Genomic DNA, 27,840 nt, shown 5'->3' on the forward strand with positions numbered 1-27,840 from the left:
GGTCAAAAATACTATGTGGTTTCCCTGCAGCCACACTTTCAAAAGGTACATGCATGTTTTTATCTTAACAAGTCCACAAATCAGCCAGAGTTCAGCATGCCAGAAGTCAGATTTCAGCATGCATTCTGAATAAACCTGCTCTGTTTCATTGGTAACTTGCTCCACCCTCAAGTTTTCTATTGTAGTGTCCTAGCTCCTGGGTGTAACTCAGCTGTATTACAAACTGACTTGGAATTGATTGTTCTGACCTCAGAGGTAGCATACTTTTAAGAGTACAATAGAAAAAGCGTGTGGGTTGCAAAACTCTTACTTTCTCATTCATACAGAGAGACAAAATTCATCTACTCTCTAGACAATTTATTTATTTCAGGTACTTATATAGCGCCATCAATTTACGCAGCGCTTTACATATATATAGTACATTCATCAGTCCCTAACCCTCAAGGGGCGTACAATCTAAGGTCCCAAACTTACATTCATACATACACATACTAGGGACAATTTAGAGAGGAGCCAATTAACCTAGCAGCATGTCTTTGGAGTGTGGGAGGAAACCAGAACACCCGGAGGAAACCCACGCAGGCACAGGGAGAACATGCAAACTCCCGGCAGGAGGTGCCGTGGCTGGGATTCGAACCAACGACCCTAGTACTGCCAGGCGGAAGTGCTAACCATTTAGCCACTGTGCTGCCCAATTGGTTTATACTGCTACCTACAGGAGAACAATAGCCATCCAGGTATAACCATTCCCACTTCTAGCATGCTTTCTTTTTTTGTTTGCTAGTGTCCTAGGAGGATGGAAGTATTTCCTCTACTGACAAATATTTATTTATTTCTATTGGTTATTTTTTTTTTCTGAAGATATTTTTGGGCCTCAGACTAGGTAAACTCCTTTTGCCTCTGAAGCCAAAAAGAGTTCCTTATGTTTCTCCTGATGTTTCTCCTGAGCTTCATGCATCAAGGCCAAACCCAAGCCAAGGGTCTAGTTCAAACGCAAACCCTGGGCCTTTAAACTCTCTACACCTTCAGACAAATCCTCTTCAATATGAAGGGAAGCCCCCACTTACCCATGTTGGGTGATGTCTGTTGGCCTTTGTAGGCATCTGGTCACACAGCATCTTGGATGCCTAAGTAAGAGACTTGGTGTCCTGGGAATACAAGTTATAATTGATTTATATTTCAACCCTGATTCATGTTTTCTAACCTACCTGTACTTCCACACAGGCTTGCAGACCTCTATGCTGTTCAAACAGATTTTTTGAGCAAAGAAGTCATTGCCTTTGTTCCCACAGCTATAAGGTTTCAGGGTTTTAATCAAAGCTTTTTACCAAAACCAAAAGTGGGCATCTGCCCCATCCAGGTTCTGAAGGCCTTAAATGCCTTCCTTCAAGTTCCAAATTCTTAGATTGAATCCACCTAATCTGTCATAGGCTCTCTCCATCAGGGAGACTTTCAAGATACTGAATGTGTACCTGCATGTCCCCATCTTTCCAGTGCATCTGTCAGGAATATGCTGTCAGCTGTTAGGCTAAAACTCGCTGTCTGGCGTAGGTGTGCACCTTTCTATGAGCATAGAAGACTGACTGCATATATATAATTGCCCATATAAATGAGCATGGACACATGCAAAGGTTTGTGCACATCCACCGCCGCCAAGAGGCCTATTTAAACCTGTACTCTGCACTAGTTCTTTGCTGTGTGGTCTTCAGCCTTGCCCTTGTGATCCAGTTCCTGATACACATCCTTGATCCTGTTACTGGCCCAGCTTCCTCTTTGATCTTGCTCTCGGATTACCCTTGCTTGCTCATGTTTGCTGCCTGCCTCTGCTACCAACCCTGGCCTGGACTACTGTCCATGCTTCTGCTTGTTCCATGCTTCTGCCTGTTCTAACTGTACCTTGCTGCCCAATTGTTGTCAACTTCTGCCTGATCTTGACTCTGCTTACATCCTGGTGTCCTTCCACATGGCTATTGCTTAACTAGGTGTGGGACCTGACTCTGCCATGAACTGGACTTGGCTTCTTGGCAGTGCATTGCCAGATGTACCTCTGATCTCCAGATACCAGCCCTCCTATGTTATTGCTCACAGTGTCTACACCTTGGCACTTGCACTTTTCCTTCACCCCAACAGTCCCTGCCTCAACATCCAGAGGTGCAAGGATGAGAACTATGAAACAGGCCATCCTCATCATCTCAGGCTCTACATACTGGTGTGTGATAGCATTGTTACCTTTGTGTTGCTGTGTAGCCCTTGCATTTGCCTTGTTTTCTACATCCTGAGTGTTCATCAAGGTATTGGCACCAGTATTAGACTTACTAAACTCCCAGAGCATTTTCATAGTGGAAAATCTGGATGATCTCCTATCGAAAGAACAATTGGCTTAGACTCTGTCCAGTAATGTGATGAGAACAGCCCACACTTGTTCAAAGTATCTGGGTCTCATCCTAGACACAGCTCAAGCCAAAATCCTCCTTCTCCAGGAAAAACCTCTGACTCTCCACTCCCAGACTCAGACTCTACAGTCCAGTAGCTATACAATTCTGCGATTTTGCATGAGAGTTCTGGACTTGATGGTAGCCTCCTTCAAGGGATTCTGATTTGCTTAGTTCCACTCCAGACTTATGCAACACAACATTCTAACCTCATAGTTTACAAAAACACTGGAGTTGGTGTCCTTTCTTCTGCTGCTTTGGAGTATTCTAGTGATGGATGCCACCCTGAGGGGTTCTTGATACTTTGTTGGTGCAGGGACTTGTTCTAGATGACCTGACTGATCTGATCAGAATCCAGTCTAACATTGCTACATGAGTAGTGTACATTAACTAACCAGAGGGAAACAGAAGTCTTGCTGCGGTAAGAGGGGTATAAAGGATTTTAGCCTGGGCAGTCTGTTCCAGCCTCATTTGCAATTCATATTTCAGGCATGGGCAATTTGCAGGCCGACTACATAAGCCAGAAAAGCCTGGGCCCAGGGGAAGTGTTCCTACATCTGGAAGTGTTTCAGGATCTGTGTTACAGGTAGGGAATACCAGATGTGACCTCCCAGCCTTCAGACTCAACAACAAACTGGGGTTTGTCACCAGATGCAGAAATTGTCTACTGCTCTTGTGACTCCATGAGATTTGTACAACCTAATGTATTCCCTCCCTCCTTTGAAACTCTTTCCTCATTTACTTCACAGGATGGAAATGGAAGGTGATTTTCATAGCTCCAAACGGGCCCAGGTGGATGAGGGATTCTGAACTGATCAATCTTCTAGTTGGCACCCTGTGGGCCCTTCCAGACTGACCAGATCTGCTGTCCCAAGGATTGGTTTACCACCCTTCTCCACAGTTGCTGGCTTTAACAGCATAGCAGAGAGACAGGGATTTATCTGATTCAGTAATTCCCACGCTGTTTATAGCTAAGAAGTTAACCTCCTGAAAGGTCTAACATCGCATATGGAAGGCCTACTATACCTGGTGTAAGGAAAAAAAGATTTCACCCCAGGAAATACTCCATGAGAAGATGCTTAGAGAGTGCCAAGAGTGTTGATGGGCACTGTGAACACTGAGGAGCACTGCAAAGTATTGAATTAGCAATGTGAGTCCTGAGAGTACTGAGGTCACTGTTAGCACAGAGAAGCATTGTGAGTAATAAGGGCCACTGTGAGTACTGAGGGGGCACTGTGAATACTCTGGAGGCACTGTAAGTACTGAACGGACACTATAAGTACTGGAAGGGCACTGTGAGTACTGAGGAAGCACTTTGAGTGCTAAGAAGCACTGTGAGTACTGAGGAGGCACCATGAGTACTGAGGGCACTGTGAGTACTAAGGGAAGACTGTGAATGCTGAGGGCTATGTGTGTAGTGAGGGAACACTTTGAGCACTGAGGCTAGGAAGGTCAGTAAGTAGGCTAGGTAGGTAAGTGTGTGAGTATTGAAGGCACTGAGTACTGAGATGCTCAGTGAAGTACTGAAGGGGCACTGTGAGCACTGAGGGGGCACAGTGAGTACTGAGGAGGCACTGTGAATATTGTAGGCACTTTGAGTGCTGGGGGCACTATAAGTGCTGAAGGGACACTGTGAGTGCTAAGGGGGTGCCATGAGTAAGCCAAGCGGCACTATGTATGACTCAGGGGCACTTTTGAGTACGAAATGGTTACTGTGTCATTCTCAAGCAGTATGAGGCAAAAAATTAATGCTCAGAATAAATTAAATACATTAAAAAACAAATTTAAATACGTTTTCATTATCCCCATTATGTTAGTGGGCAGTATTTGGGGTGAAGCTGTTAATGTGACCTGGTGCAAATCCTGCTCCATCTTTGCATTTTTTGAACAACCTCATGTTGTTTGAAAGCCCAGATTCTGGATCTAAAGAATCAACTGGCAACCAGGGGCGGACTGACCATTTGGAAACTTGGGCACTGCCCGATTTCCCTGGGTCAGTAGAGGGCCCCATGAGATGCCCCTGGTACCTTTTTCATAGGCTTTTTTGAGTTTGGGCAAGGACACAGAGACCCCATGATCCCCTATTGCCCGGGGGCCCCATGACTTGTCAGTCCGCCCCTGCTGGCAACACTGCGAAGCATCAACAACCTGGAAAGGAGTGTCGACCCTACCTATCAGGTCCTGACTGGGGTCAATATAGGACAGGGTGGCGATATGGAACTGCAGTTGCCAGAGGGGGTAGTTGGGTTACAGTTAGAAGATGGGGTAGAGAAAAAAGTGTTAGAGTGACTGCTTCTGAGTTGACACATCCCAATACAGTGAAGGAAATAAGTATTTGATCCCCTGAGGATTTTGAATGATCAGTCTAAAAATCGAATGGTAGGTGTATTATAACACAGAGACAGAATAGCAACAAAAAAAAACAAAAAAAAACAAATTATGCACTGATTTTCATGTTTATGAGGGAAATAAGTATTTGATCCCCTATCATTCAGCAGGATTTCTGGCTACCAGGTGCCTTTCATACAGGTAACAAGCTCAGATTAGAAGTAGTCTCTTAAAGGGAGTGCTGCTAATCTCATTTTGTTACCTGTATAAAAGATACCTGTCCACAGGAGCAATCAAACAATCAGATTGCAAACTCTTTACCATGGCAAAGACCAAATAGCTGTCCAAGGATGTCAGGGACAAGATTATAGACCTACAGAAGGCTGGACTGGGCTACCAAACTATCGCCAAGCAGCTTGGTGAGAAGGTGACAACAATTGGTGCAATCATTTGCAAATGGAAGAAACACAAAACAACTGCCAGTCTCCTTAGGTCTGGTGCACCATGCAAGATCTCACCTCGTGGAGTGTCAATGATCATGAGAACAGATATTGGTAACACACTACACCGACAAGGATTGAAATCATGCAGTGACCGCAAGGTCCCTCTGCTCAAAAAAGCACATGTCCAGGCCCGTCTGAAGTTTGCCACTGAACATCTGAATGATGCAGAGGAGGACTGGTTGAAAGTGTTGTGGTCAGATGAGACCAAAATCGAGCTCTTTGGCATCAACTCAACTCGCCGTGTTTGGAGGTGTTGAAATACTGCCTATGACCCCAAGAACACCATCCCAAACATGATGGTGGAAACATTCTGATTTGGGGGTGTTTTTCTACTAAGGGGACAGGACAACTGCACTGCATCAAAGTGATGATGGGCGGAGCAATGTACCATCAAATCTTGGGTGAGAACCTTCTTCCCTCAGACAGGGCATTAAAAATGGGTCATGGATGGGTGTTACAGCATGACAATGACCCAAAACACATGGTCAAGGCAACAAAGGAGTGGCTCAAGAAGATGCACATTAAGGTCCCGGAGTGGCCTAGCCAGTCTCCAGACCTTAATCCGATTGAAAATCTGTGGAGGGAGCTGAAAGTTTGAGTTGCCAAACGTCAGCTGCCAAGAGGAGTGGGCCAAAATCCCTCCTGAGATGTGTGCAAACCTGGTGGCCAACTACAGGAAACATCTGACCTCTGTGATTGCCAACAAGGGATTTTTCCACCCAGTACTAAGTCATGTTTTGTGAAGGGATCAAATACTTATTTCCCTCATGAACGTGCAAATCAGTGCATAATTTGTTAGACATGCATTTCTCTTGAATTTTTTATTGCTATTCTGTCTCTCGGTGTTACAATACACCTACCATTCGATTTTTAGACTGATCATTTCTTTGTGAGTGGGCAAACATTCAAAATCAGCAGGGGATCAAATACTTATTTCATTTACTGTAAATATGTCCATTTGTTTGATGTTGGGTATATCAGCTCAGAAGTGGCATTGATTAAGCAGAATACCTTCCCTTAGCTGACAGAAGCAAGATAAACAGATACAGGTGGTAGGGGACTGAATTATTAGGACAGATAGGGCAATCTCTAACATAGACTCTTTATATGTAGTTTACTGAGAGCACAGATTCAACACATTGTGCATGGGAAGGATCATCAAGGCAGTATTTTAAAAATACTGCCTGTACCACAGGCCACACCAGAGGGACAGTTGGATGATGGGGTAGAGGAAAAAGCGTTATAGAAGCTACTCCTGAGGTGATACATCCCAATAAATATTCCCAGTTGTATGATGTTGGGTATATCAGCTCAGAAGTGGCATTGATTAAGCAGTATACCTCCCCTTAGCTGATGGAAGCGAGATACACAGATACAGGCATAGGGGAATGAAATATTAGAAGGACAGATAGGGCAAACCCCCACATAATCTTTTATATGTAGTTTACTGGGAGCACAGATGCAGCACATTGTGGATAGGAAGGACCATCAAAGCAGTATTTTAAAAAATACTGCCTGTACCACAGGTCACACCAGAGGGACAGCAGGAACCTCAAGAGTTAAACAAGTGGCTGAGAAAGTGGTGCAAGAAGGAGGATTTGGGGTTTGTGGAGAACTGAGCCATCTTTGCGGCAAGTTACTGGCTCTACAGCAGAGATAGACTGCACATAAATGGGGAGGGTGCAGCTCTGTTATGGGAGAAGATGGTCAGTAGGCTGGAGGGACTTTTAAACTAGGATATGGAAGGGGGTGTGTGTAGGGATCATTGAGAGGTATACTGTGTTGTGAATAAGGGTCAAGGGTCTGAATGCAGATGTGGGAAAAGTTGTGGCAGAAAGGGGACTCAAACCAGATGGTAGGGAAACCAGAGTATTCAAGACCAATGTTAGTAGGCTTGCTGAATCTAACTGCATCCTAAGAGCGAGGATAAAATAATATGTGCTTTTAAACAAATTAAAAGGCATGTACACAAATGGTCTGGTTAAAAATGGAAGAACTAGAACTTGACATGATATACAAAAAAATCTGATGGCCACACATCCAGTAAAATCTTCTTTATTTCTTCTTATAGCATATTCCACAAATATGACAGGGATACAGGACTCCACTTACGCGTTTCACACTCCACTAGCGCTTAGTCATAGCTCAAAGATACTCTGTCACATACAGATGTACTGTGTGTGTATATATATATACAAAATAATAACTAATTGAAAACACAATTAACGTGGCTACCAATTATTTGGCTGCTCTGTGCATTGAAACAAACTAGACACTTAAACATTAAAACCATCAAAAACACAGTACCAAATATTTTGAAAAAAGAAAGAAAAACCTGTATATGGGAAACATAATTTGAAGATATATATAAACATTTATATTCAATCAAAAAATCTTCTATTCATAATAGTGTGACACATCCCACTCATGATTTAACCCCAAAGGTTTCTTAGTGCCCAAACTAAAAATCCAAAAGACTTCTTTTTTTTTACACAGTATTCTAAACCTATCTCTCCCTCTCACAGGGCAATAGGGGATCATAGGGCCCCTGTGTCCTTGCCCACACTCAAAGCACACCCAATAAAGCATAAAAAAGGTACCAGCGGCATTTCATGGGGCCCCCTACTGTCCCCAGGCCCTCGGGCGGTGCCCGAGTGCTCGAATGGTCAGTCTGCCCCTGTTCGATACATTTGTAGAATGCTCCTTACAAATATCATAAAGGTGATCATGTAGCTGATCCCTCAATCTACAGGTTGTACGACCCACATGCTGAACTGAACAAAGTGTGCAGGTGATGACATAAACCAAGGTTCTTGTGTTACAATTAATAAAGGAGAGTATTTTAAAATCCTTCCCCTTACTCATCAAATGTACTATGTAAAGGTGATTTTACTGGATGTGCGGTCATCGGATGTTTGTTTGTGTATTAGAGTCTTCTGCGGACAGGGCCAGCACCTGGGATTTAGTGTCTGTATGGTAGTGGAAGAAGGACTGACCTGAAGCTGTGTTTTTTGCATTTTTTTTAGTACTTCTGATAATCATGGAGGATTTTATATAAAAAACTCACCAGCGCCAAGACCGTGAATTATTTGCTAAATAAATAAATGTTGCTGCTCATTAATGTAAACACCAAAAAAAAATTTTTTAAACATCAAAACAGCGCAAATATATAATACAAATTATTAAATATACACTCCAGTGAAAAATTAAATAAATAATAAAAATAAATTCAAAATTCATAAAAGTCCTTTTCCAAAGAGCCTTTGACCCATGTTGCCACCATAATAGTGCTCAAATAACACACCGCACTCACCAGATATTGGTGAAAAAAATGCCTTTTTAGGGTTTTTTTGGGATCCTAGACCCAGTCAATAAGTCTTCAATCACCGGATATTTTAAGATTTCCCCTACTCCAGACAGGGATATAACCAGCCTCCAACCTCCAAGATCAACAGACACCACTCTCCAAGAAAAGTTATGAATCATGCAGAGAAAAAACAAATATATAGTGTAATACTGCAATACTCAGGCAGAATCAATTTCCAAGTACCAAACCACTCACATTCCTAAAAAGTATAATCAGCATTTATTGTATTTCAAATGGAGCCAAAATGCCACATCACTAGGGTATTTCTGAGATCTCACATTCAGCAACAGATGACAGCACAAGAATCACCCACAAGCAAGATGGCCCGCAGGAACGCCACACGCTGGCGTGTGCGTTCCACTCACCGGAAGTGACGTGGTACATTGGACGAGGAAGCCGGAAATGTGTCAACGCGTTTTGCCCCTCCTCCAGGGCGTTTTCACAGACACCACCATTCCAGTCAATGCCGTATATATAATAGATGCAGGATCCTCCCCCTTGTACCTGATAGGACATATGCTAATCCCAAACCCTATTCAGCTGTCAGCTCTTACCACCATGAGATCCCATTACAATATACCTTACATGGATAAATATACATGTACAGGTGCTGGTTATTTGTACATTATTCACATGCATCGGTTTAGCCAGGAAAGCAAGCAATTTACAATTTTTTTTCCCTGTTAAAAAACGTACTGAATAAAGGAGTTTTTTTCAACGTTTTATTCATAATAGCTAAAGCACATTCCTGTTCAGCATGTTTCCATTGTCAATAGTTAGCAGGGGAGGGTTCAGAAAAATACCGTGCTTCCAATTTAGAGACCCTTTGCGACAGAGTGAGAAGATTGGAATCATTGGCTTTTTTAGCTTTCATGTATGAACCCCACATGACCGTCTTAAAAGCATTCAACTGTACGCATTTGGAAGCCCCCTGATCATTTTCCAGCCAAAAATGTCTCATATCATCTCTACACTTATATAAAACCATAGGGTCAGAAAGCCAAAAGGGGCTCATACACCATGTATGCATACCTGAAGACAGAGATACCTGAAGCTGTAGCTTCAATGGGGCATAATCAAAAATGGCTTTAGGTAAGTAGCGTACCTCTAGGACATTACCCAAAGTCTCAGGCTGTGTAAAAATGATATCCAACCAGGACAATGTCTTGTGAGAATCGGAATAACATGCAAATTTTCTACAATCAGGGTGCTTCCAGCACCAAATCTCCAGCCATAGCTCTCCACCCAATCTTGAAAAACAGTAGTAGCAGTACATGATCATAATCTATCCAACAATGGCAATAACATGGTGTTAAAATCACCTGCAATCAGAATGGTCCCTTTAGCCACTTGGGAGGAGTTTCATGGTGCAGTTGAGTAGGCGAGTATAATCAAATGGGGGAGGTATATAGACATTCAATAAGGTATAATAAGCATCCTAATATTTCAATACCATGAGGATAGAACAACCCTCAAGATCCGAGACTACCTCGTCAACCTGTACCGACCAGGCTGTAGTAATCAGAATGGAGATCCTTCTTGAATATGTGGAAAAGGTAGCATGGAAGGCATGAGCTATATTAGGGCATTTTAGGTCTAGAACTCAGGAACCAATGGCATGAGTCTCCTGGAGGAGTATATTGTGCGATTTGACCCGTTTAACTTGAGCTAGAATCACAGACCTCTATTTTAGAATTAAGCCTCCGTACATTCCAGGACAGTACATTAATTGTCATAGTAGTCTAACTAAAAGAAATAATTGTTGGTGGAGAGCCATGAGTTGTGCATTCTACCTCACCATCTTAAAATCAAGTTCACTGTACCAACTTCCTGGCACCTGTGCACTTCTGCTCTCCTAGCAGTCCTTGTCTCCACCACAAGGGTAATAGCCAAGCAGACTCTTAGAAAATCATGCTCTGAGTCCAGGTCAGAGACAGGCAGGGGTTGACAATGTGCTGTCAGTGAAATACAAAATTAGCAGGCATATTCTTAGTCAAACTTCCAGACCGGAATCAGGAACATGAATCCGCAGCAGACAAAAGCAGGTAAGGGGAATCTAAACAGGAATCAAACAGAGCTGGGTTAGTAATAGGATCAAACAGGCTTTCAGGAACACAAGTCACAAGGTAAAGCCTGAAGACCATCCAGCAATGATACTAGGCAGGCCTCTGGTTTAAATAGGCCTCTGGGTGCCAGACTCTGTGGGCAAACCCATTCATGAAATTGAGCACGACCAACGTTAGGTTCCTGGCAATACCCCACATTTGTCACAAGTCTTCAAAGCCACACAGTAATAAATTTCTAGACCACCAAAATTTGGACCTAGAATAATGGACTCTGCACTAAGATCTATTATGCCAGATTTTCCTCTGATGGGGAACCTTAGATGTGGACCTCATGGCACCACATCTCAAACTAAAGGTTCACAGGTTCATAGTCCAGACCAGATGCCCTCTTGTGAATTCGGTTGACACTCTGGTTGCCCACTGGATGCCATAATTACTGATGTATGTATTCCCACGGTTTCTGAAGCAGATCAAACTGAAAGGGATTCTCATTATTCTAGTGGTCTCATACTGGCAAATATGGTCCTGGTACTCACAGGTAGTATTCCTAAAAGCAGTCACTCCCGCACTTCTGTGAGCCACGCAAAGCTTCTGTCTTGGGCAATCCCAAGATCTGAAACAATGTGGCTTGACTGTAACCACTTTTTCCACCTTGCTTCAAGCTTGCAAACCTTCATCTCACCATATTGATCATAATACCTTCTTCCAGTGGTGGGCTATCAGCAATTTTAACCCAAAGACTTTTTCTTTTGGAAGGGTCATAAGTTCATTCTTTATTCCAGGTACTTAGATAGCGCTGCCAATTTACACAGCACATTCCAAAAATATTGTAAATTCACATCAGTCCCTGCCCTCAAGGAGCTTACAATCTAAGGTCCCTAACTCCCATTCATACAACAGATGCTAGGGCCAATTTAAAAAACAGCCAATTAACTTACCAACATGTCTTTGGAGTGTGGCAGGAAACACATGTAGGCACAGGGAGAACTTGCAAACTCCAGGCAGGTAGTGCCGTGGTTGGGTATAAGTTTCCTACAAACAGGCAGGGGCGTATTTACCACAAGGCAAACAAGGCATTTGCCTAGGGTGGCATATATTAGGTGGGCAGCACTGCCCCCTGGAAGAAGGGTCATATGCGGCATGGGGACCAGGTGTGATCCGAGAGAGGCTGCAGGCTGCTTGATGATGTATGCAGAGCCCGATTGTCATTCCTGGGGATGTCCAGAGATGTGAAGGTGTCTTTCTATCTTTTTCCAGGGGGGGTTTAGGTGTTAGTGGAAGGCTCTCTTGGGTGGGGTGAGGGGTGGGGCAGGGGTGTTGTTGGTCATTGTCAGGCTCTCTTCACCATGAAGGGGGGGGGGAGGTGTCCAATTTGTGTGATGCCTAGGGCAGCACAAAACCTAAATAAACCACTGCAAACAGGGCTTGTCTAGAGTTTGCTTGTCTAGAGTTTTGTATTAGGCAACCTCAAGGGCAATATGTGTAAAATAAGAAATGTTTATTAAACTATTTACTGTGAAAAAATGTCATCATACTGGATTCATGTGGAAGGCATATGGTGACAGCTCTTATGAGTGATTTCAACAAGAACTACTTGTCAAATTACAAATTACCTGGCAGGTAAATCTATAAAGTATGTCCATCTAAACCAGGGGTCCTCAAACTATGGCCTGCGTGCCGGATGCGGCCCGCCAAAGACATTGATCCGGCCCACCGGGCCAGCCGGAAAACAACAAAAAAAATGGCGCTGCAGGGCAAATACCTAGGCTGCTCAGTGGGTCCTTGGCCGCAATTTCACCTGCTCCATCCAGAGGAGCACCAGGCACACCAGGCACAAGGTACAGTGCATTGTGGTGGCCAGTGTATCAGAGTACAGTGTGTTACAGAGTACAGTGCATTGCGGTGTCCAGTGTGTTACAGTGTACAGTGCATTGTGGTGTCCAGTGTATCAGAGTACAGTGCATTGTGATGTGTCCAGTGCATTACAGTGTACATTGTGTTGTAGTGTCCAGTGCGTTACAGTATACAGTGCATTGTGGTGTCCAGTGCATTACAGTGTACAGTGCATTACAGTGTACAGTGCATTTTGTTGTCTAGTGCGTTACAGTGTACAGTGCATTTTGTTGTCTAGTGCGTTACAGAGTACAGTGCATTGTGGTGTCCAGTGTGTTACAGTGTACAGTGCCTTGCGGTGTCCAATGTATCAGAGTACAGTGCATTGCAATGTGTCCAGTGTGTTACAGTGTACAGTGCATTGCGGTCTTAAGTGAGTTATAGTGTACTGCGGTCTCCAGTGCATTGCAGTGTCCAGTGTGTTACAGTGTACTGTGCCTTGCGGTGTCCAGTGTATCAGAGTACAGTGCATTGCGATGTGTCCAGTGCATTACAGTGTACAGTGCACTGTGGTCTTAAGTGCATTACAGTGTACTGCATTGTCCAGTGCGTTACAGTGTGTTACAGTGTACAGTGCATTGCAGTGTCCGGTGTGAGAGTGTACAGTGCATTTTAAAAATTATATTGTTTTTTGAACTACAAATAAGATATGTGTGGTGTGCATTGGAATTTGTTCATATTTTTTTCAAACTACAGTCCGGCACCCCAAAAGTGTGAAGGTCCGTGAACTGGCCCCCTGTTTAAAAAGTTTGAGGACCCCTTATCTAAACCAAATATTTATCTGTTTGCTTTGAGGTACACTTTAAACTCTGAAAACTCAAAAAAGAAAACTATAATGTGGGTGGAGCAACCAATAAATAGTTAATATTGGCCAACATATTGACTTATGCAATTCTTTTCTACAAATCTTGCTAAAACTAGATCATGCTAAAAGAATGAAAAGTATTCTTTTTTTGGATTGAAATTACTCACTGTGTCTGAATTTTACTGTATAGTGAGAGATATTCACAGATGAACCTGAAACTTTAAAAGTATGCTCCCTCCCTTTGTGTTAATATCTGTTTGATCATAAAGACGTGCCTACACACTCCCTTGTGTGCATTATAGTTTTTTTCCCTGGGCTGTCCTGTAGACAGATGCCAGAGGATATTTGCATAGATAAAGGTGAAACATGGCTCTTGTATTTGCATGTGATCTGTGTCTGACAGCTAACGCTTTAGTTTCAAGTTAATAAAACTCAACAGACTTCTGTTTAAAAAGGGAAAAAATTCAATAAATGTAGTTACAGTATATCTGAGAAAAATATAAGTTTAAAGTCGTTGTAAACCCTTACATACACCTAGTGAAGTAACTGGCCTCAGGTGATACGCAGAGATGAAACACATTCTCCTACATAAGTTGTACCTGTCTATCTGCGGTCTTCTCTATTCTATATCCCTTGAAAGTGCTGAATTTGTAAAGCTTGTAGAGCTGTCAAAAAAAGGGGGTGGAAAGTTGAATTACATTCTGCGGAGCTCAGTGAGGAGAACTCTGAGAGCTGATTGGAGGGAAAAGATACATACCCCTCCTCACAGCTCACAGGAACAGAGCTGAGGCTGTCAATCTACTGGATATCCCTCCCCATCACCATTTTTCTCTTGGTGTCAGGAAAACTTGTCAGAAGTGGTTTATGCTGATCGCAGAGGTACGAAGCAGTAGACTGAAATGACACTGAGTGCTCTTAAATGAGACAAGCACACACTATACTGTAGATGGATATGCTTTTTTCATATTTCATGTCTGAGGTTTACAGCCACTTACAAGAACGGCTGTACTTCAATGGAAATCCTGTAATCCATGCTTCCTGAACTAACCTGTGCTAACACTTCTCACCCCAGTTTCCTACTTACCTGTGTAGCAATGTTTACTTCATCTCTAGCCAGAAATCCTCTTTGGCACTGGCTGTGCCTGCACAAATCATCATGGACATTGCATGGGACACAGCTCTGCTACAAGAAGCAAATAGCTGGGGTGCAAGCTAGTTCAGAAAGGTGGGGATGGAGAAGAGGACTTCATTTTAAAATAACCATTGTCCTTTAATGCAAATATTTTAATTGTGATAATACTAAGATTTGGTCTTTCTGACCATCGTGAGTTCATTTTTAGTGAAGACTGGAATTTTTTGTTTAATTTTATGTTTCCTATGAAGTAGAAAAGGGATTGCAACACTTTTCTTCAACAGAAAAATTTTAATCCATGGTGCCTCCTATCAGTGTGCACTTGCATTTATGAAAAATGCAAGTTGAAATTGAGTAAAAAACACAGGGCAGAACAACTGGATGGACCAGAGCTTACATTTAAGTGTATGGAGACTTAAAGCGGAGCTCCACCCAAAAGGGGAAGTTTTGCTTTAAGGACTGCTCCCCTGCTCCCCCGCTCCCCATTATGGATTGGCACCTTTGGGGGGGCAGGGGGGGAGCGGGCACCCCAAATTTGACAGGTACCCGCTCCCACATCCTAGGCGCCTAGGCGATTGGAAGCGGAAAGTGTCCTTCCTCCCTGTAGTCTTTTGGGACACGTGACAGGTCCCAGAAGACGATAGGACCATTCATGAAGCGCAGCACATGCGCAGTGGGTACCTGGCTGTGAAGCCACAAGCTATCACAGCCAGGTGCCCACACTGAAGATGCTGGCCTCCTGGAATACAGGACGGCCGGTGAAACGGGCTGCAGGGAACACACCTCGGGACAGGTAAGTGGCTGTTTTTTTAAAAGTCAGCAGCTACAGTTTTTGTAGCTGCTGAATTCTATTTTTTGACAGGGTGAGTGGAACTCCAGTTTAAATCATATCTAAATCCAAAAACAGAAATTATTATTATTATTATTATAATACAGGATTTATATAGCGCCGACAGTTTGCTCAGCGCTTTACATTATGGTGGAAGACAGTACACGAGACAGTACAGTAACATTACAATTCAATACAAGAGGGGTTCTAGGGCCCTGCTCTTTGGAGCTTACAATCTTGGAGGGAGGAGATAGTGATACAAGAGGTAATAACTGTGGGGGATGGAGTGGTTGGAAGAGTAGAGGATTTCAGTTTTAGCTGAAGGCAGGATAGGCTTCTCTGAAGAGAAAGGTTTTCAGAGTGCGCCTAAAAGTGAGCAGAGTAGGCGATAGTCTGATGGATTGGGGTAGGGAGTTTCAGAGGATGGAGGAAGCCCTGGAGAAGTCCTGGAGACAAGCATGGGAGGAGGAGACAAGGGAGCTAGAGAGCAGGAGGTCTTGTGAGGAGCGGAGAGTAAGGTTTGGGTGATATTTGGAGACAAGATCGGTGATGTAATTTGGGGCAGTGTTATGAACGGCTTTATACGTCAGTGTTAGCATTTTGAGTTTTATCCGTTGGGCAATTGGAAGCCAGTGGAGGGATTGGCAGAGAGGGGTGGCAGATACGGAACGGTTAGTAAGGTGGATGAGGCTGGCAGCAGCATTCATGATAGACTGAAGTGGGGATAGCCTGCGGTAAGGTAGGCCAATGAGGAGGGAATTACAGTAGTCAAGGCATGATATAATAAGGGAGTGAATGAGTTGCTTAGTGGTTTCTGAGGTTAGGAACGGTCGTATTTTGGAGATGTTGCGGAGGTGAAGTCTACATGAGTTTGTCAGCGATTGGACCTGGGGCTGGAAGGACAGATTGGAGTCTAGGATGACACCTAGTACCCTGGCTTGAGGACTGGGACTGATGATTGTGTTGTTGGTCTTGATGGAGAACTCAGTGGGGGGGGTGGAATACTAGGAGCTCAGATTTGTAAAGATTGAGTTTGAGGAAGTGGAGTGATATCCAATCCGATATGTCGCCTAGTAGGCTTATGATAGGAGCGGAGACTGAAGGGTGAGGTGAGGGGTAGAGAGATAGATTTGTGTGTCGTCAGCATAGAGATGGTAATTGAAGCCGTGGGAATTTATCAATTGGCCAAGGGAGGAGGTGTAGATGGAGAAGAGAAGGGGTCCGAGGACAGAACCTTGGGGGACCCCAACAAAGAGAGGGAGTGAAGAGAAGGTGGCAGCGTTATAGGTAACACTGAAGGAGCGCTGTGATAGATAGGAGGAGAGCCAGGAGAGAGTGGAGTCTCTGAGGCCAAGAGAGTGCAGTTTTGGTGGTTAGTAGGTCGTTGGTGAGCTTAAGTAAGGCAGTTTTGGTGGAGTGTAGGGGGCGGAAGCCAGACTGTAGAGGATCGAGGATGTTGTTGTCGGTGAGGTGGGAGCTCAGGCGATTATAGACTAAGCGCTTTAGGAGTTTAGATGTAAATGGCAGCAGGGAGATGGGTCTTAAGTTGTTCAAGTCGGTGGGGTCCAGGGAGGGCTTTTTAAGTATGGGAGTGATGTGTGCGTGCTTTAGAGGGGAGTGGAAGGTGTCAGTAGAGAGGGAAAGATTAAAGATGTGAGTGAGGGAGCGTAGGATGGAAGAAGAGGGTGACCGTAAGAGTTGTGAGGGGACAGGGTCCAGGGGGCAGGTGGTGAGGTGGGCTTCTGAGAAGAACTTAGTGACCTCTTCAGTAGTAGCGAGGTCGAAGGAATGGAGTGTTGAGGGGGTTTTAGTGTGAAGAATGCTAGGTGGGGTGGAAGTCTGAGCAGTGTCGATGTCCCTACGAATTGCGTCAATCTTGTTTTTGAAGTGGTTAGCAATCTCGTGGGTGGTGAGTGAGGTACTGGGTGGAGGTGGGGGCGGAGAAAGTAGAGAGTTAAAAGTAGAGAAGAGCCGACGAAGACTGGAGGAGAAGGTATTAATGAGGGTAACAAAGCAGACTTGTTTGGCAGCGTGAAGGGAGGAAGTGTATGTTAGAAAGGCAGATTTATATCGGGTGAACGCTTGTTGGGATTTGGTTTTACGCCATAGTCGCTCCAGCGCACGACTACGTCGTTTGAGATTTTTGGTGTGGTCAGTCTGCCAGGGTTGTAGCGGTTGGGGCCTAATGCTTCGTGTTGTTGGGGGTGCAAGCGAGTCTAGAGCGGCTGACAGCGAATTGTTGTAGACAGTAGTGGCCAGGTCAGGGCAGGACAGGGGAAGGATACTGTCATAAAGTTGGTCAGCTGCAGAGTGGAAGGGAGTGGGGTTCAAGTTACGGAGGTTTCTGCTGGTGATTGTTTGACGTTTGGAGGGATAGGTGTTTGAGGACAAGGAGATGGAGAAGGTGATGAGGTTGTGATCAGAGAGAGGAAAGGGGGTGTTTGTGAGGTTGTAGGGAGTGCAAAGATGAGAGAAGACAAGGTCTAGAGTGTTCCCGTCGGAGTGAATGGTGGACTGTATACACTGTAAATGTAAATGTTCACCAGTTCATAGAGGTGGCTGCATTCGTTTTTATTTTTGAGGCTTAAAATATTTTTGACAAGTACAGAAATGACCTGTATTTGCTAAAAATGTTCTTAGTCCTATTTACCTGTGATTGGTAAAAATGCTCTCGGTCCTAAACCCTGTGCAGACCAAAAATTAGAAAGCTGCACACAACCTTTTTGGAGGTGCTAAAGTGAAGCAACAGTAAAAAGATAAGAGCATGCACCCTATAGTGTCTTCTGCACACCTTTGGTGTTAATGCAGTTTTTTTAATATATAAATCACCTTTAACCCCTTATTGTCGATCGCATGTAAATATGCAGCCTCCTAGCGTCTGGGCCTTGACGCTGAGCGGCCGCATATTTGCGGGCAATTAGAAAATACATATGTGCTGAGAGCGTGCACCCTGCGCGCTCACAGCACGTACTGTATGTCCACGACACCCGAAAAGGTCCCGATCTCCCCTTTCGAATCACGGCGTCACATGACTTGCAAGACTTTTGGATTAAGGCAGTGGTATGGCTGCACTTACAATCTATTGAAAATGCTCCCACCCCATTTAAGAATAAGCTAACCATATTGGTGTATTCAGCAGGGGCGGACTGACAACTCATGGGGCCCCCGGGCAATATGGGATCATGGGGCCCCTGTGTCCTTGCCCAAACTGAAAAAAGCCTATGAAAAAGGTACCAGGGGCATCTCATGGGGCCCCCTACTGACCCCGGGCCCTCAGGCAGTGCCTGAGTTTCCAAAAGGTCAGTCCGCCCCTGATATTCAGTATTCAGCAGGGCTTTACAAATTTGCTTTGAATCTAGGAGCCAGCTAAAAAAGTTAGGAGACAGTTTTTTTAACCACTTGACTACTGGAAACTTCCACCCCTTCCTGCCCAGGCCAGTTTTCAACTTTCAGCGCTGTCACACTTTTAAGGCCCTGGGTCACATCTGTGGGGGCTGCGATTTTCAAGGGCACGAGAGCCCATTCATTTGAATGGACTCCCGTGCCCGGAACATGCAGGGAAGACGTCCCTGTACTACTTTGGAAATTGCAGCCCATATGAGAACCGAGGTTCCAAGTACGGTTGCTATTTCCAGTGCGGATGGCGTGCCATTAGAATTAGGTGAGTCTCACATTCCTCTGTGTGGGTGGTGCGGCTGCAGGTATTTGTGCTGGTCCAGCAGCAGCACCACCCGCAGAGATGTTAACCAAGGGTAAATGACAATTGTGCGATCATGCAACACTATACCCAAATTAATTTTTTTATCTTTTTTTTGAGACAGATAGTTTTTTTTTTAGTCGTACTTAATCACCGCTGGGGTTTTTATTTGTTACTAAATATACAAAGAAAAGACTGAAAATAAGAAAAAACAAAACTATTTTTCTTCAAATAAGTAATTTTTCTTCACTGATGTGCGGTGAAGAGGCTGTACCAATAGGGCACTGATGAGGCAGCACTGATGAGGCACTGGTGAGGCTGCATTGATAGGGGCACAGGTGAAGCTGCACTGATAGGGACCACTGATGAGACTGCACTGATGGGTCCACTGATGAGGCTGCATTGATGGGGCCACTGATGAGGCTGCACTAATGGGGCCACTGATGAGGCTGCACTGATTGGGCACTGATGAGGCTGCACTGATGGGGAACTGATAAGGCTGCACTGATGAGGCTGCACTGGTGGGGCCACTAATGAGGCTGCACTGGTGGAGCCACTGATGAGGCTGCACTGATAGGGCCACTGATGAGGCTGCACTGATGGGGCACTGATTAGGCTGTTCTGATGTGGCACTGATGAGGCTGTACTGATGGGGCCACTAATGAGCCTGCACTGATGGGGCACTGATGAGGCTGCACTGATGGGGCCACTGATGAGACTGCACTGATGGGGCACTGATTAGGCTGTTCTGATGTGGCACTGATGAGGCTGTACTGATGGGGCCACTAATGAGCCTGCACTGATGGGGCACTGATGAGGCTGCACTGATGGGGCCACTGATGAGGCTGCACTGATGGGACTTCACTGATGAGGCTGCACTGATGAGGCTGCACTGATGAGGCTGCACTGATGGGGCCACTGATGAGACTGCACTGATGGGACTTCACTGATGGGGCCACTGATGAGGCTGCACTGATGGGGCCACTGATGAGGCTGCACTGATAGGGCCACTGATGAGGCTGCACTGATTGGGCACGGATGAGGCTGCACTGATGGGGTCACTGATGAGGCTGCACTGATGGGGCTGCACTGATGATGTACTGATGAGGCTTCACTGATAAGGCACTGATGAGGCTACACCGATAGGGCACTGATAAGACTGCATTTATGGGGCACAGATGTGGACATTGATGAGGCTGCACTAATGGGTCACTGATAGGTGTCCACGATGGCTGTCACACCGCCTGTTCCTGTTCTGAGGTGCGGCTGAGAGTCTCCCCAGAGCGGTAGGTGTCTCAGAGAGCCACACAGGGGAAACTTCTTGCCAGCTACGCTCCTCCTCTGGATTCGTATATATTTTGATCACTTTAACACTTGGCTTGGTCCAGCTCAACTTTGCTGACACAAAAGCTTTGCCATTGGCTATAATGCTCAATGCCCTTTCCCTTCTTTTGTAGTGCAAGAAAATTTGAAGGAGCAGGATGAAATTTATATCTACAATGAGCAAATTTGTACCAGTGAATGTGGTTTTCATTTAGGAAAGTTCATTCATCCCAAAATCGAATGTAAAGGGAAAAGTACTGATGACCTCTGCTTTCTCTTGCACCAAATTGTATTGTAACTGTAATGTCTGCCTTCATTCTGTAAAGCACTATGCAAACCGTGAGCTCTATATAAATCCTGTATAATAATAATGCCCCTGCTTCTACCTGGCTCTGGCAGTATTGCTGGCTGGATTGTTGCTTTTGCCTGCACACAGAAACAAATGGTGTTATCACACGACTGGTCTTTACAAGCATTAAAGTGTTCCTAAACCCACAACAGTAAAATCAGTCTGTATATGCAGTATGCTTGTTATAGTCACTGTGGAACTTAAGGGGTTATTCCTCTGCATTGTGTAAAAAGGATGTTTGATCCTGTCTTCTCTGATCCTCCCCTTCTTCCACGTTCCCCATTTCATCTCTTGATACTCTGGGACACTCTGCACAGGCTCAATTTTGTGTGTACTGCTAGAGAGCTTTTTTATTTTTCTTGGGAAAGTGCATGTGATCAGCACAGGGCCAGTCAGCACTGTCCAGAGAAAGCCAGGGGTTATGCAATCTCATAGGGCAGTGAGAGAAGAATGAAAACTCCTACAAGCTGTAACCAGTGCTCAGCTGGACATTGATAGAGGTCACAAGCTATATACTGCTGATGAGAAAAGGTATTTAGCAGTTTATGTTTACTAAAATAATTGCATTTCCATGTTTGTGTACTGTGGGAGACCAGATAGAGTGAATGCAGGAGCTGCTCTGTCCTTGTTCTCTAATATTTCCCAGTGCACTCTGGGATACAGGAACCCCCCACTGTCTCCCCCCCAGCACCCAGCTAGCGCTTTGTAAATGTTTCACAAACACACCCTAAATGCTATACGTGCTATTAAGGTGCAGTTACAGAGCATTACCATTGAAACCACCGGAGGAACCTGACAAGCAATAATTCATGAGTGACACGCTGCTTCATTTTTAACAGAACAATATGCTACCACTTCTGTGTGTACAGCACTGTTTGGTGCCCATTGTAATATTCATGGCAGGTGTTGAAGGGTGGTTATAAGGCTTTAAAAGTGCTGAGTAAATGTTGCTTAAAAATATAACATTGACACATCTGTGAACAAGCCTTAAGAGTCTCCGCTGTGATGTAATGTGGAATTGTAGCTTCTGTAATAGGCAAGCCTCAAAATTGCAGACTATACCTGCCCTTTGCAGCACCTGTACTATACAGTAGAATCCCACAAAAAAATTGTGGGACTCAAGCATTGCACTGCTATTTTTCAGGAGGATTTAAAGACCAAGTGTACATTTTTCAGGGTATTGCTTAAGATGGCCACACATTGATCACTTTTTTTTTTTTGATCAGAGACGGGCTGATCATAAAAACTTAACGGATGCCCCCATCCACACACACAAGCTGGATTCAGGAAACCTCCTTGCTGAGCTATTGTATTCTGTCAGCAGGACTCCATCGCTGTCAGAATACACTGATCAGTGCTGCAGTCGATTGGCTTCATGGTCTGATCAAGAGAAAACTTACCAGCAGTCCCATTTCACGGGAACGGCCATACATGGATTGAAATTTGACTGGTCCCTGCTGAACCAGTTGAATTTTGATCCACCTATGGCCAGCTTAATGCACAATTAAAGTGATTCTACACCTTTTTTTTTCTTTAACAAAAAACATGTCATACCTACCTGCTCTGTGCAAAGGTTTTGCACAGAACAGCTCCGAACCTCCTCTTCTGGGGTCCCCGGCCGGCATTCCTGGCTCTTCCTCTTCCGCATTTGCTATGTAGGGACTAGTACAGGCTCAGCCTCGAGCCGCACTGCCTACGTTGATAGACACAGACAGTGCAGCACAGCCCTCACTCCCTCGTCACGGGATTTGATTGACAGCAGCGGGACAAAAATTGTTCCTGCTGCAGTCTCTGTGTCCAGTGAGGAGAGAAAGAGAGAGTAGAGAAAGAGGCTGATCTCAGGCACAGTGCTGGATCGAGATTGGGTTCAGGTAGCAATGGGGGGGGGGGGGGGGCTGGGAGGGGGAATCCTGATGATAGAAGGTTTTTACCCTAATGCAGAGAATACCATTAAGGTAATAAAAAACTTAAGCCCTTAGGGCTGGGTCACACCTATGCATTTTTTAGTGTTTTTTGTGTTTTGCAGAAACTCACTACAATCCATTTAACATGGTTGCCTATGGGACACATTCACATCTATGCTTTTTCAGCATTTTTTGAAAGGACTTTTTTTCAGCAGCAAATTGAAACCAGCCTAGGTGTGAACCAGGCTTTAGAACCACTTTAAGGCCTCATACACACAGGACATTAACAAACTCTCCTAGAAGAATTCCTCCTGGCAGCAGCGTTTTTGCAGAAAAAATGCCTGATGCTTGTGTTTAGGTGCGTTTACAAGTGTCAAGCGTTGTTTTCTGCCAAAACACTGCTGCTCATGAATACACTGGCCCAGGGTTTTTTTTCCTACCTGTAAATGCTCCTGCAACTAAAAGCTCCTAAAAGTCTATGTGTGCATGGACACATAGGATAACATGGAGGGCCATTTACAAGCAGTTAAAAAACCGTCTGGCACCCCTAAAAGTGGCTGCAAAACCACCCTGTGTGCATGAGGCCTTACATTTCTAGATGTTCTCTATAGCATAGCAAATCTTCACTTTTTAAATGTGGGTCCACTTTAACAGTCTGTAGTATAGTAGTTTGATATTATGTAAGAACACTAGTAATGTGTTTGTAGATTTGTTCTCTCCTTAAAGGGGTAGTTACCTCTTTTTGATAATTAAAAGAGCATGGCTATCAATTAAGATGTCTTGAATATGTGTTGAATAGATTATGTAGACCCTATTAAAGTAAGTGTAATGCCCTCCATGTTAGTTGGATAGTTTTAAGATGGAGGCTGAGTAGCAGCCTGGGGTTGAGTCAGCCTGAAAAGTGAGGTTAACTCAGGACAGGTTGGGAGGCTCTGTCAGGTCAGGGCTTCTAGGGCCCTCCCACCTCTTCAGAAGCATAAGATATTTCTGGAGGAGGGGTTAATTTGCATGTTTAAAAGACCCTGGCCAATCCCTTGGCAGGAGGCTGGGCATGGTGACCAGAGCAACCCTCAAATATGGCAGAACCTGGGAGACGTGTGCATTGTAGGGTGGAAGATGGACTGAGAAGAAGGCTGGAGTGGGGAACCTGGGAGGGGACCCCAGGGAGGGGAGAAGGATTTTAGAAGGGAGGATCTCCTCTGTCCCACCGTTTCCTTGGGAGGAGGCCATGTGAAGCAGGGAAGGCGCTAGCTCCGCATAAGGCCTGAAGGCAGCCACCAACCCACATAGCAAACAGGGAAAGACAGAGTGAGTACTCCTACACCTCCTTGGCTAGATAAGGGGAGAGGGTGGTTAGGTGCAATACCCAACTAGTCCTTATCCAGGACTGTTCTAAATCTACAGCTCTTGGACCCCTTTGCCCAGAGATACCCTCAGGCAGCTGGGTGAAGAGGAGGATTCATCTGGGGTCTGTGGAGGTACACTAAAGAGGGTTTTTTTTGGCGCTCCTCAAGGAGAGACTGTCTCTATCCACATTTTGTACAAAGTTGGCAGAAAAGTTGTCCTCAAGTTTACAGTTCCCTTGGGTATCCCATATATCCCTAGACCTCATCCAAGTTGTTAACCCCTTAATAAAATCACACAATCAAGCTCAAGGACTGTTTACTGACTATGAATGCAAAGTGTGGAAAAATGTGTGTTGCCTGGCTGTGCAGAGCTTTAAGAGGATCCAAAACTCAGCAACTCCTAAGTGGGTAATGCTACATGTGAATTAGCTTTACACACACAAAAAACTGCGGGAAAACAACATACTAACCTCACGGTAACTGCTCACATAAAATGTGAGCTTGCTGACCAATTTCACTAATGCAAAATTCACTGGTGAAACCTGAAGCTGGTGGCAATTATCTTTATTATAATAACAGGAAGGGACCCTTAGCAACTGGGGAAACAAGTGAAAGGAAATATCTGACTGGTTGCCAGAGATTTTGTTTTCCTATACTTTAGCTGTGCCTTTCTTTCAACCAGTAGAAAAACAATTGTAGTTTTATTTTCTTACGTTACTTGCTCTGCTGTTTGATTCTGATTTCTTTTTAAAGGAAATATAAGCACAGATTTTGAATGATGAGGGAAAGGAGATGTTAAGTGATTTAGTAGAGATGTGCATTGTAGGTCTCTGTGCTTTATATTTGTTTCATATTGCTTGATACACTGATAGATATCTATGCTATCAATGCGTATTTTAAAGTATCATTTAGTACATACTAACAACATATTTATTGTTCTGTAAACAAAAAGAATTGATATTGATAGCCCATGACCCCAGTCTGATGCACACCGATCATTATACACTTGTAGTGGAGGAAAAGAAAGCAAATAGGCAAATACTACTTAATAAACAGATACATTTATTATAGAAAAAAGTGATGATCCATCAATGTTTCTCTCTCATAATGCTAAGTAACTAACTTTTGTTTCTTACATGTCCAGAATAGTTGATGAGTTGATGAGTGCCTTGCCTGCCACTATAAGCAATTCCTTCCTGTTAATAGGGCCTTTTCTATGGATTTGTCTACTCATCACATTTAGGCTTGCTGTCAATACACACTGGTCAAGCACAACTGGCACTAATTTTTTTGTCACTCAGTCCATTGCTTTCACTTCTTCAATGTTCTCAATTGACACAGTCTACAGTTGGATGTGACTCTTGCTTTGTGGAACAGGAGATCAAGTCATTCAGCTCCACTGTTTACTCTCTCTTTCCCACACCTCAGAAATCTGACTTGAGACCTTCTGACATGAAAGGAGAGGAGAACAGAGCTACCCTCTCCTTTCTCTGTCACTACAGCTGCCTCATTTCTCCAAATATTGCATTTACCGTAAGCCTCATCTTCCTAACCACTGGCCAAAGCAGCCAAATTAGGTCCAGGCTAACACCCTGAACTTCAAGAGAGCACTTAGGTTCCAAACAGCTGCATATATACAGTATATATATATATATATATATATATATATATATATATATATATATATTTCAGTGCCAAAGGTGGAACTTTTTTGATTCAAAAAAGTTCCTTTCAGGAAAAATACCTTAGATTGTATGCCCCTTGAGGGTTAGGGACTGATGTTAATGTATAATATATATGTAAAGGTGCTGCGCAAATTGACGGCGCTATATAAGTACCTGTAATAAATAAAAATAAAAGAATGTCCACACATAGGTTTTCAGCATCATATGAGTTTATGAGTCCTGAGTTTATTCGTCCCAATAAATATGTCAGGTTGCATGGTGCTGGGGACATCAGCTCCGTAGTGGCATAGCTGCCAGGGGAACAGCTACTCCAGTAAGGAAGGAGGCAGGGGTACAAGCAAAGATTGATATAGTCTGGTAGTAGAGAACTCAGTTATTGGAAGGGCAAATAGGGCAATTTGTTGTAAAGACCCTGATCACCAAGCAGTATGCTTACCGGATGCTCGGGTTCAGCACATTGGGATGAGATGGACACATTGTTGGGTGGGGTTGAGGAGGACCCAACTGTCATGGTATATATTGGTACAAATGACAAAGCATGGAGCATCCTTAAAAATTATTTCAGTGACATAGATGCTATATTAATGAAAAAGAGCTCCAAGGTAGTATGAGGGTTCTTCAAAAAGTTTCGGCACAAGTGCAGAAACTTTTTGAAGAACCCTTGTATTTTCAGAAACTCTTCCTGTTCTATGAGCCACACCAGAATGACAGAAGGAACTTAAAGAGCTAAACAAGTGTCCGAGAAACTGGTGTAGGAGGGTTTTGGATATTTTGAGAATTGGGCTGACTTTGCCATCACCGAACAGCTCTACAGCAGACAGACTGCACCTAAATGGGAGTGCAGCTCTGTCGGGGAGAAGATGGCCAGATGGTTGGATGATCTTTTAAATTAGGATGTGTGTGTGTGTGTGAGGAGGGGGGGGCAGTGAGAGGTATACTGTGCAGTGAACAAGGGTCAAACTATGCACTGAATGCAGATGTGAGAAAAGTGTGTGTGTGTGGGGGGGGCTTAAACAAAATGGTAGAGAAACTAAAGTATACTGGTAGCTAGTGGCCCTGTATACTGATGGTCAGTGGCCCTGCATACTCGTGGTCAGTTCTCCTGTGTACTGGCAGTCAGTCCCTTGTATACTGGTGGTCAGTTACCCTGTATACTGGCAGTCAGTTACCCTAATACAACAGAGGTCAGTGAATTGGGTCTCTCTCTATCTCTGGTGACAGTCTTTGTTGGCTGTTAGATGACTTGCAGTCAACCTCTCTTCATACCTCCTCATTGGAAACACTGCAAGCAAGCTTCTCTGCTTCTTTCTTATTTGCCAACATTTCTAGAAAAAATTCTGGGGACACCAGTTTTGCTGTGTATCCAGCAAGCTATTGTAGGTGGGGAACTAATCAGGGGTGGGGTATTCATTTAAAATGGGGGTGGTTCTACAAGAGACATATCATTAACTTAATGCCATCCTTACATTAAACCTATATTGTATATGGGCCTGTTCACATCTGTGGCGAGGAGGTGCTAAAAGCAGGCGGGTAAGCAGCGCTTTCACTTCCCTCTGATAGTCCACCTAAACAAGGGCATACAGGAGCTCAGGGTTGATACATATGCCAAAGGCGTAACAATAATAAATGGCATGTCACATACAGAAAACAGTACTGTTTCTGAATGTGAACTATTCATTGCAACCTGGTGGATCAAGATTCTTAGGTTTAAAACAGGCGGTGAGGCACCTTTATGCTCAATGGTATCTTAGCAACTCTCCCATTGGGGTACGGCAATTGTTACACATGAATTCTGCCCATTTCAACTTATGGATAGCTCTGTGGACCCGCAGGGCCGCTATGTTTTTGTGAAAGGCTTCATTGCTGGTCAGTTGTACACGTTTGCAACACTTTACACACCTAACACCCACCAACTCACTTTCTTGGATGTGATCCTGGAAAGGCTGGCAAACTTCAGAGAGGGCATTTTAGTTTTACTGGGTGATTTTACTTTTAGCCCTGACCCCTTCATTGATACATCCCACTGCCGACCCATACACTCCTATGCTTTTCTTAAGCACTTTCATATGGCACTTCAGACTCACTTGTTGGTGGACAGCTGGAGGGCTCTTCATGCTTCAGACAGGGACTTTAGCTACTACTCAAAGGTGCACGATGTGTATACTCACATAGATCTCCTAT

Source organism: Staurois parvus, unplaced genomic scaffold (genome assembly GCF_062004578.1).
Source record: "Staurois parvus isolate SC_StPar_1 unplaced genomic scaffold, SC_StPar_1.0 ptg000200l, whole genome shotgun sequence".
Lineage (NCBI taxonomy): Eukaryota > Metazoa > Chordata > Amphibia > Anura > Ranidae > Staurois > Staurois parvus.